The sequence below is a fragment of the Nematolebias whitei genome, chromosome 1, assembly GCF_014905685.2.
Source record: "Nematolebias whitei isolate Nwh7 chromosome 1, NemWhi1, whole genome shotgun sequence".
Lineage (NCBI taxonomy): Eukaryota > Metazoa > Chordata > Actinopteri > Cyprinodontiformes > Rivulidae > Nematolebias > Nematolebias whitei.
In genome coordinates, this window is record NC_056498.1 from 11047040 (window position 1) to 11055665 (window position 8626).

General features: G+C 42.3%; 1 protein-coding gene across 1 annotated transcript in view; it reads right to left on the reverse strand.

Annotated features, from left to right (window-relative positions):
• The window catches only part of alpk1 (alpha-kinase 1), a 28991-nt gene that overhangs the window by 19791 nt on the left and 574 nt on the right, over positions 1–8626 (reverse strand). The gene's annotated exons all lie outside the window — the stretch shown is intronic.

Consider the following 8626-nt stretch of genomic DNA (forward strand, 5'->3'; position numbering starts at 1 on the left):
ATTTAAATTTTTATAGGTTTTCATCATCATTTGATGTATTTGCACTCATTGTGTCTACTTTTAATGTTCATTTTAGATGTGTGGTTTCCTTTCTTGTTCACATATAAACATTTTATTTTTAGCTTTGCTTTAAAGTTCTTGTTTTGTGATTTGTACATTCGTGAGTTAAAATAAAGTTGAACTGAAGGTCGTCTCTTTTCTTTAAACATGTTTGAGGGAAATATTCCTGAGATCCAATAGTTTTGTGTCTTTTTATGATTTTCAGCTGAGTTAACAGTCATTAAAGTGAAAACAGGATTTCATGATGAAGCTGTCACCGTCTTTTTTTTTTTTTAAATCTTCAACGCTCTGCTGGTCTCGCACGACACTGCCCGCAGTCACACGATCCTCTCCTCCGGAGAGGGGGAGGCTGGGAGGCTCATCCTCCCAGCTCCAGTTCAGCTGGTCACTCACAGAGTCCGTTCCAAGACTCCAGCCGTGCGTAATCATGATGGCTCGACCCGCGCAGACAGGCGGACAGAGACGGGTCTGCGACGAACGGTGGAAGCGATTTTAAAAAACCTTTTACGTGTAAAAAAAAAAAAAATCATTTTTAAATCGCTTCAGCATTTTTTTAAAAACATTTTTTGTATAAAAACAAAATATTGTTTTATTTAAAAATCGCTTCCAGCGTCCGTCCCAGACTGTCCAGTCCGCCTGACTGCCGGGTGAGATCGGGATTCAGCCTTCATGATTACGCGCGGCCGGGGTCTCGCAACGGCCATCTGCGAGTCCCCATATCCAGCTTCGCAGTGACCTGCGGAGCTCTGAGCACACAAGGCTGGTATCTGGAACCCGAGCCTCCGAGTCGGCACATCGAAGGATCTTCCGCGGTGACCAGCTGAACTTGGAGCCGGGGAGATGACGCCCTGCCCGGTCTGGCGCTCGGAGGCTCCGGAGGGAGGATCGGGGTACACCAGCAGATCTCCATCCAGCTTGCTCTGAATTATGTTGTCAGCCACCAAGCACAAAAAATGTCAGCACATCAACATTAGACCAAGATGTTGTCAGTATTGTTTTTAAAATCTTTAAAATAAGTCCAGCCGCTGCTCCAGTCCGAGAAATTGCAAATGGCGGATTATTGTTTTGAAACGTTTCTGAAGGATCCAGTGACTCCGCCCCCGACCGATCAGTGACCGACAGTGTACTGACGTCACGTTTTTGTACCTCTTCGTACCGGTTAGAACCACAGAGCCAAGGGTACTGAAAATAGTAACAGGTGCTAAGTACCGGTACTAATGGAAAAGCCTCAGAACCAGGCTAAGTAGGGTTGAGTCGGCCCGTACCGGTACTAATGGAAAAGGGGCATTAAAAAAGGCTCTACAGGCCTCATCTAGAAGGTTAAAGGACTGTGACTGTTTAAATGTGATTAACTTGTTCTCTGTAGGCCTGTCATGATAACATATTTTACTGGGCGATTAATTGTCTCCTCCGGTTTCCTCCCACAGACCAAAAACAGGCATGTTAGGCTGATTGGTAACTCTAAATTGTCCCTAGGTGTGAGTGAGAGAGTGAATGGTTGTTTGTCTCTATGTGGCCCTGTGATGGACTGGAGACCCGTCCAGGGTGTACCCCGCTCCTCGCATAGTGATTGCTGGACATGGGCACCGGCGACCCCCGTGACCCAAAATGGAATAAGCGGGTAAAGATAATGGATGGATGGATGGATTAATTGTCTCAGAAATTATTGCGATAAATGATAATATTGTTTGAAATTTGACAATAATTAGTAGTTATTATCAAATTTAAGAAGAAATGTTGGTTAATTTTTTTGCATGTAGTACCATTTTTGACCAGTGGATAGCAGTATAAGACTGTTTGAATTGAAGGATGGATAGTGAGGGAGCGAGCAGCGTGTCTCTTTAAGAAAAATGGGAGGGAGGCCCCTTGACATGACATGGGCTGTCTCTCTTCAGTTCTCAAACATGGCGGATGCTCGGTGGTTTGAACTCTTTAGTATAGCTTTCACACAAAGCTTTTAATGAAAAAAATCAGTAAAAAAGTTCTCAGCTTCTTTTAACAGAGAAAAACTTTTTACGTGAATGCACGGGTTTCAAACATGAATGCTGGAGCTTCGACAAGACGGAGGTTTTTCCCCGAGGTCGGCAAGTTAGCTTAGCTCGTAGCTTAGCTTTTCAGCTTAGCTACTTTTAACGATCCAACAATGCAGTTTTGGATAGTTAAAACAGATTTTAAAGAGAAAAGTGAAAGGGAGGGATCAGTGAAGAGCAACGGAGTTGAGCTTTTTATCATCCAGTGTCTTCAGTAGAGAGAGAGACACAAAAAAAGATAAAGCTGATAAATGAAAATGAGGTTAATTGTCATTTATCATGCGATTAATTGATTTATCATTTATCGTGACAGGCCTAATTCTCTGTACTAAATTTTAAGGTAAACAGTAAATGGACTGTCTTTATATACAGTAGCACCTTTCTATCCAACATGGATACTCAAATACTCAAAGCTCTTTCCAACACAATCTGTGCTCTCATTTACCTCCACACACATTCATACAGCACTCTACTACACCTCTACAAAGATAATCTGAACAAATCATTCATTAAAAACTAATCTGAACTTTAGATCACATTCATGCATTGATGGGACACCCATCAGAGGCAATCAGATTTTTAATCGAACCCACAACTCTCTCATTGGAAGACGATTGTTCTAACCACTCAGCCACAACCTCCGTAAATTATTTAAAGTCTGGTTTGTTGTAGGTGTTTATCACAAAGTCAAATGGAAATCAGGCAGCTGTGGTGGAGTGGTAGATTCAGCCAACTCGAAACTGGGCCTTGAGCAAGACACCTGATCCTCCAGATAGCTGCCTGCTGCTTCACTTGGGTGTATCCCAGTCAAATGTAGAGGACAAATGTCATCATGTTATGGCAACAAACAAGGATCACAATAAATATCATTGTTATCTTTCACTTTCAGTTTGTATGACAGATAAACTTTGAACCAAAGTGGTCATTAAACACGACAATGACACCAAACAAGCAGCAAATCTTCAACCAAATGACATATACAGTGCCTTGTGAAAGTATTCGGCCCCCTTGAACTTTTCAACCTTTTGCCACATTTCAGGCTTCAAGCATAAAGATATAAAATTTTAATTTTTTGTGAAGAATCAACAACAAGTGGGACACGATCGTGAAGTGGAATGAAATTTATTGGATGTGTCAAACTTTTTTAACAAATAAAAAACTGAAAAGTGGGGCGTGCAATATTATTCGGCCCCCTTGCGTTAATACTTTGTAGCGCCGCCTTTTGCTTCAGTTCCAGCTGCAAGTCTCTTGGGGTATGTCTCTATCAGTTTTACACATGGAGACATTGAAATTCTTGCCCATTCTTCCTTGTAAAACAGTTCGAGCTCAGTGAGGTTGGATGGAGAGCGTTTGTGAACAGCAGTCTTCAGCTCTTTCCACAGATTCTCGATTGGATTCAGGTCTGGACTTTGACTTGGCCATTCCAACACCTGGATATGTTTATTTGTGAACCATTCCATTGTAGATTTGGCTTTATGTTTTGGATCATTGTCTTGTTGGAAGATAAATCTCTGTCCCAGTCTCCGGTCTCTTGCAGACTCAAACAGGTTTTCTTCCAGAATGGTCCTGTATTTGGCCCCATCCATCTTCCCATCAATTCTGACCATCTTCCCTGTCCCTGCTGACAAAAAGCGGGCCCAAACCATGATGCTGCCACCACCATGTTTGACAGTGGGGATGGTGTGTTCAGGGTGATGAGCTGTGTTGCTTTTACGTCAAACATATCGTTTTGCATTGTGGCCGAACAGTTGGATTTTGGTTTCATCTGACCAGAGCACCTTCTTCCACATGTTTGGTGTGTCTCCCAGGTGCTTGTGACAAACTTTAAACAACACTTTTTATGGATATCTTTGAGAAATGTCTTTCTTCTTGCCACTCTTCCATAAAGGCCAGATTTGTGCAGTGTACGACTGATTGTTGTCCTATGGACAGACTCTCCCACCTCAGCTGTAGATCTCTGCAGTTCATCCAGAGAGATCGTGGGCCTCTTGGCTGCATCTCTGATCAGTCTTCTCATTGTTCAAGATGAAAGTTTAGAGCAGGGGTGCCCAACCTTTTTTGAACCAAGAGCTACTTTTGAAGTCGGCAATTTGCCGAGAGCTACTCGTCCAGTCTCATTATCAACAAACATAATTTTTCATCAATCCCTACTCCTCACTTCTTTAAAGTAAATAAAACAGAACGTGATGTGTCTATAGGAGATAACTTTTTATGCAAGCTGTATAAAATAAATGTGTCTCTACCTTAGTGGGACTTCTGACACTGAGAGGAGGAGGCCAGGGTCTCATAAGCTGGGCAGTATGAGGTGGTTGCGAGGCGCAGGCAGGTCTCCAGATGATCATCATTCATTGTGGATCTGTTTTTGGACTTGATGATTTTCATGTGTGAAAAAGCAGACTCACACAGGTAGGTAGATCCAAAAAGTGTTGTTAAGTTCAAAGCACATCTTCGGATGTTAGGATACTTTTCTTCTGACAGCAGACTCCAGAACTCTCCATCCACACCAGGTGATGCTCTGGATTTGATCCCAATGTCATTTTGCAGACTCAACACCTCATTTTCAACACCAGAGCTGTCCAGCTGAAACACGGACACCAATTTGGACACAATGTCATCCACATCAACATTTCCAAAAGGATAACACATGTAGCTGGTAACAGGCTCGATGGAGGAAAAGTCAGTAAATCGTCTCTCAAATTCTGCTGAGATGCTCTGAACCTGCTTAGAATAGTGTGCACTGTCCAGTTGTGGGACTTCTTTCCCTTGGTGCTGTAGCTCTGCCTCCATGTGTGGGAAGTTTCGCAGGTCCCTGCGTTGCAGCCGACTTGTGAGCAGTTGCAGCCTGCTTTTGAAGGTGCTCACAGAACTGATCATGTGGATTATGTTTTTGTCCTTTCCCTGAAGCTCCAAATTCAGTTCATTGAGCAGGCTGGTGAGATCTGTGAGGAAGGCTAAATCCAAAAGCCACTGGGTGTCCTCTAGTTTTGAATGTTCACCATGATCTGACAGCTTCAGAAAATCCCTGATCTCAGGCAACAGCTCACTGAATCTGTCCAGAAATGTACCTCTGCTTAGCCACCTGACGTCCATGTGCAGCAGCAGGTCTGTGTGGTCTGCTCCTGCCTCCTCCAAGTGAGCCCGGAACAACCTCCTCTGCAGACTCCTGGCCCTTATAGAGCACACAGTTTTCATGGCAACATCCATCACTTCCTTCATGTTTAAAATCTTCCCACACAGGGTCTGTTGGTGGATGATGCAGTGATAGTGCAAAATGTCTGGGAAAGCATCATTCTGCTTGCAGAGTGCAACAAATCCACTGGTGTGACCAGTCATTGCTGGAGCGCCATCAGTTGTTATAGAAATTAGTTTAAAGAGGGGCAAGTTGCTTTTATTAACAAACTCCATAAACACATTAAAAATATCTTCTCCTCTTGTATGTCCCTTCAAAGGCAAGATGGTGAGCAGCTCCTCTTTTGCACTCATGTCTGCAAAGGCCATTCTGATAAAAACACACAGCTGGGCTACATCCACCATGTCTGTCGACTCATCAAACTGAAGAGAGAAACACTCGCATTGTTCCACGTCCTTTTTTAGCTGCTCCTCCACATCCACAGCCATTCCCTCACATCGCCGTGTCACTGTTTGTCTGGACAACTGCACGTCTTTAATAGCAGCTACGATCTCACTTTTATTTTTAAAATCATGAAAAAGCGCATCTGCAGCCTCAATAAACACTTCTTTCATAACTTGTCCATCGCTGAAAGACTTCTTATGTTGAGCCAGGATGCGGCTAACACGGTAGGAAGCTATCGTAGCAGCTTTACCTTTTGTGCTGGGCCGAGTGAAGACTGACTGCTGGGCTGCAAGCTTGTTTTTTAGCTCCCGCACTTTCTGAGTCCGTAAAGAACTTTTAAGAGGGAAATCTGTCTCAAACCGTTTGTGCATCGTCTTGAAATGCCGCTCCAAGTTACACTTTTTGGGTAAGGCAACGCTCGAATTACAGATGAGGCAAATGGACTTCGAATTAGAATAAACAAAAAAATACTCCTCCTCCCACTCTGTGTGAAAATAATAAGTTTTCGTTTGCTTGTTCGCTAGTTTTCCATCCATGTTTTCTGCGCACCGACATTACTCCACTACTGAGCCTAAAGTCTCGTGAGAGCACTGTGTCACCGCACCCAAAACTCGCAAGACTATGTCTGTGAGAATACAAGTCAAGGCTTCGCTTCGCGGGCGACTGGGAACCAGCTCGCGGGCGACCGGTCGCCTGCGAGCGACTGGTTGGGCACACCTGGTTTAGAGGGACGTCCGGGTCTTGGTAGATTTGCAGTGGCCTGATACTCCTTCCATTTCAGTATGATTGCTTGCACAGTGCTCCTTGGGATGTTTAAAACTTGGGAAATCTTTTTGTGTTCAAATCCGGCTTTAAACTTCTCCACAACAGTATCTCGGACCTGCCTGGTGTGTTCCTTGGTCTTCATGATGCTCTATGCGCTTTGAACAGAACCCTGAGACTATCACAGAGCAGGTGCATTTATACGGAGACTTGATTACACACAGGTGGATTCTATTTATCATCATCAGGCATTTGGGACAACATTGGATCATTCATAGATCCTCACTGAACATCTGGAGTGAGTTTGCTGCACTGAAAGTAAAGGGGCCCAATAATATTGCACGCCCCACTTTTCAGTTTTTTATTTGTTAAAAAAGTTTGACACATCCAATAAATTTCATTCCACTTCACGATTGTGTCCCACTTGTTGTTGATTCTTCACAAAAAAATTAAAATTTTATATTTTTATGTTTGAAGCCTGAAATGTGGCAAAAGATTGAAAAGTTCAAGGGGGCCAAATACTTTCACAAGGCACTGTAAATAAAACAATCAATGTGTTGCAACGATCCAGACAAAGTCCCAGACCTGTTCAGACCTGACTGAAATGCTGTGAAGTGCCTTTGGAGAGATGGATGTTCATGCATGTAAACTAAAGCAGCACTGTATAAAAAGAGTGGGCCAAAATCCCTATTCAGTGCAGGAAGCTTATTGTAAAACAGTCAAACAGACAAGTGTTGCTAGTTCTCACTGTTAAAGCGGTTCTACAAACTGCTGAGTCATGCTGTGTACTCAGCTTTTCACACACGTCTTTTGCAGTTTGTCTTTGATTTGATTAAAGTCCCCTCACTTCCATATATAGGGTGTGACATGATGCAAGGGACCCAATCATGCAAATATGCCAGATTTGTGTTGTGCGAGGCTGGAGGCAGCTGCAAAGACAGACAAGATGGAGAAAACACCCCCCACTTCCTTTCTGAATGAGATCCAAACTTATTTCTCAAGCACCAAAACATCTACAGAAGGAAGTCTGGTGGCAACAGAGACACAGTGAGAGTGAGTCATGAGATCTGAGAGATTTATGATGTTCAGCTTGTTTGGGTTTTATAGTTAGGATGTAGTTTATTGTGATTAGTGTTTATCAGTTTTAGTGTTTGAGTCAAAACAATGAGGGGAGTTTTGAACGTGAAGCTGCTGTTTGAGGAGGGGGATGAAGGCTCAGACCCAGACGGTGCCACGAAGTCAGAGCCTTCTCAGACACACTCCTGCTGTGCTCGATACCTGGAGTGACATCATCAACCTTCTGTAATCATCAACCGTGCACTAAGGTGTTTCTTTGACTGGTTTGTTTGTTTGTTTGTTTAAGGATTTTTTAACACCTGCGCAGCTGGAATGTGGGAAAAAAAACATAAAACCAACGTATTCTACAACAGTAATTACCCCTTAAGTGCAACTGGGATTGTAATGGTTGGTGTTGGACTTTAAATACTAAAGATATTCACACAGGCTAAAGTTGTGTTTATGTTAATTCAAATGTGCTTTGTGTGAAATTATTTTTTAAATATTCTCTCCATATACATAAAATATTTACCTTTGTAGCACAAACTGTACATGTAGATGTTAATGCCAAGAGAGTAAATGAGACTGGGTTATGTAGACTGTAGAGGGAACAGAAGAAACGTTGTTTTCTGCATAAATGTTGTGTGAGAGCCGAGGTCTCAATGACTTGGCTGAAAAACCCTAAACAGACATTTTTAACAAGCAGAACAGCAGCAAAATGAGCAGAACGCAATCTAAAATTAATCAAGCACAAGATCAAATCTAAAATCAACTAAACTAAAAATGAAAACAAGTCAAACAGATGCTACAATTATCAGAATGGCAGCTTAAATTAGCAAACAGGTAGCATGAACAAATGAGCAAAACATACAAAAAGCTCAAATTACCAAAAATAGAGGCTAAACTTAACAAAATAACTGAAAGTGACAAACTGTTGCTAAAGGTAAAACAAACAACAAAAGCTAAAATTACTAAATCTGTAGCAAAAAGTTGAAAAGGCAAAATGGTAGCCAAAAGTAGTCAAATGATAGCTGAAGGTAAAAACTGATTAATAAAAGTGGTAAAATTTGGTAAAAGCGGCAGAATGGTAGCTAAAAGTAGTCAAATGCTAGATAAAGGTAAAAAGTGATAGCTAAAAGCGGCA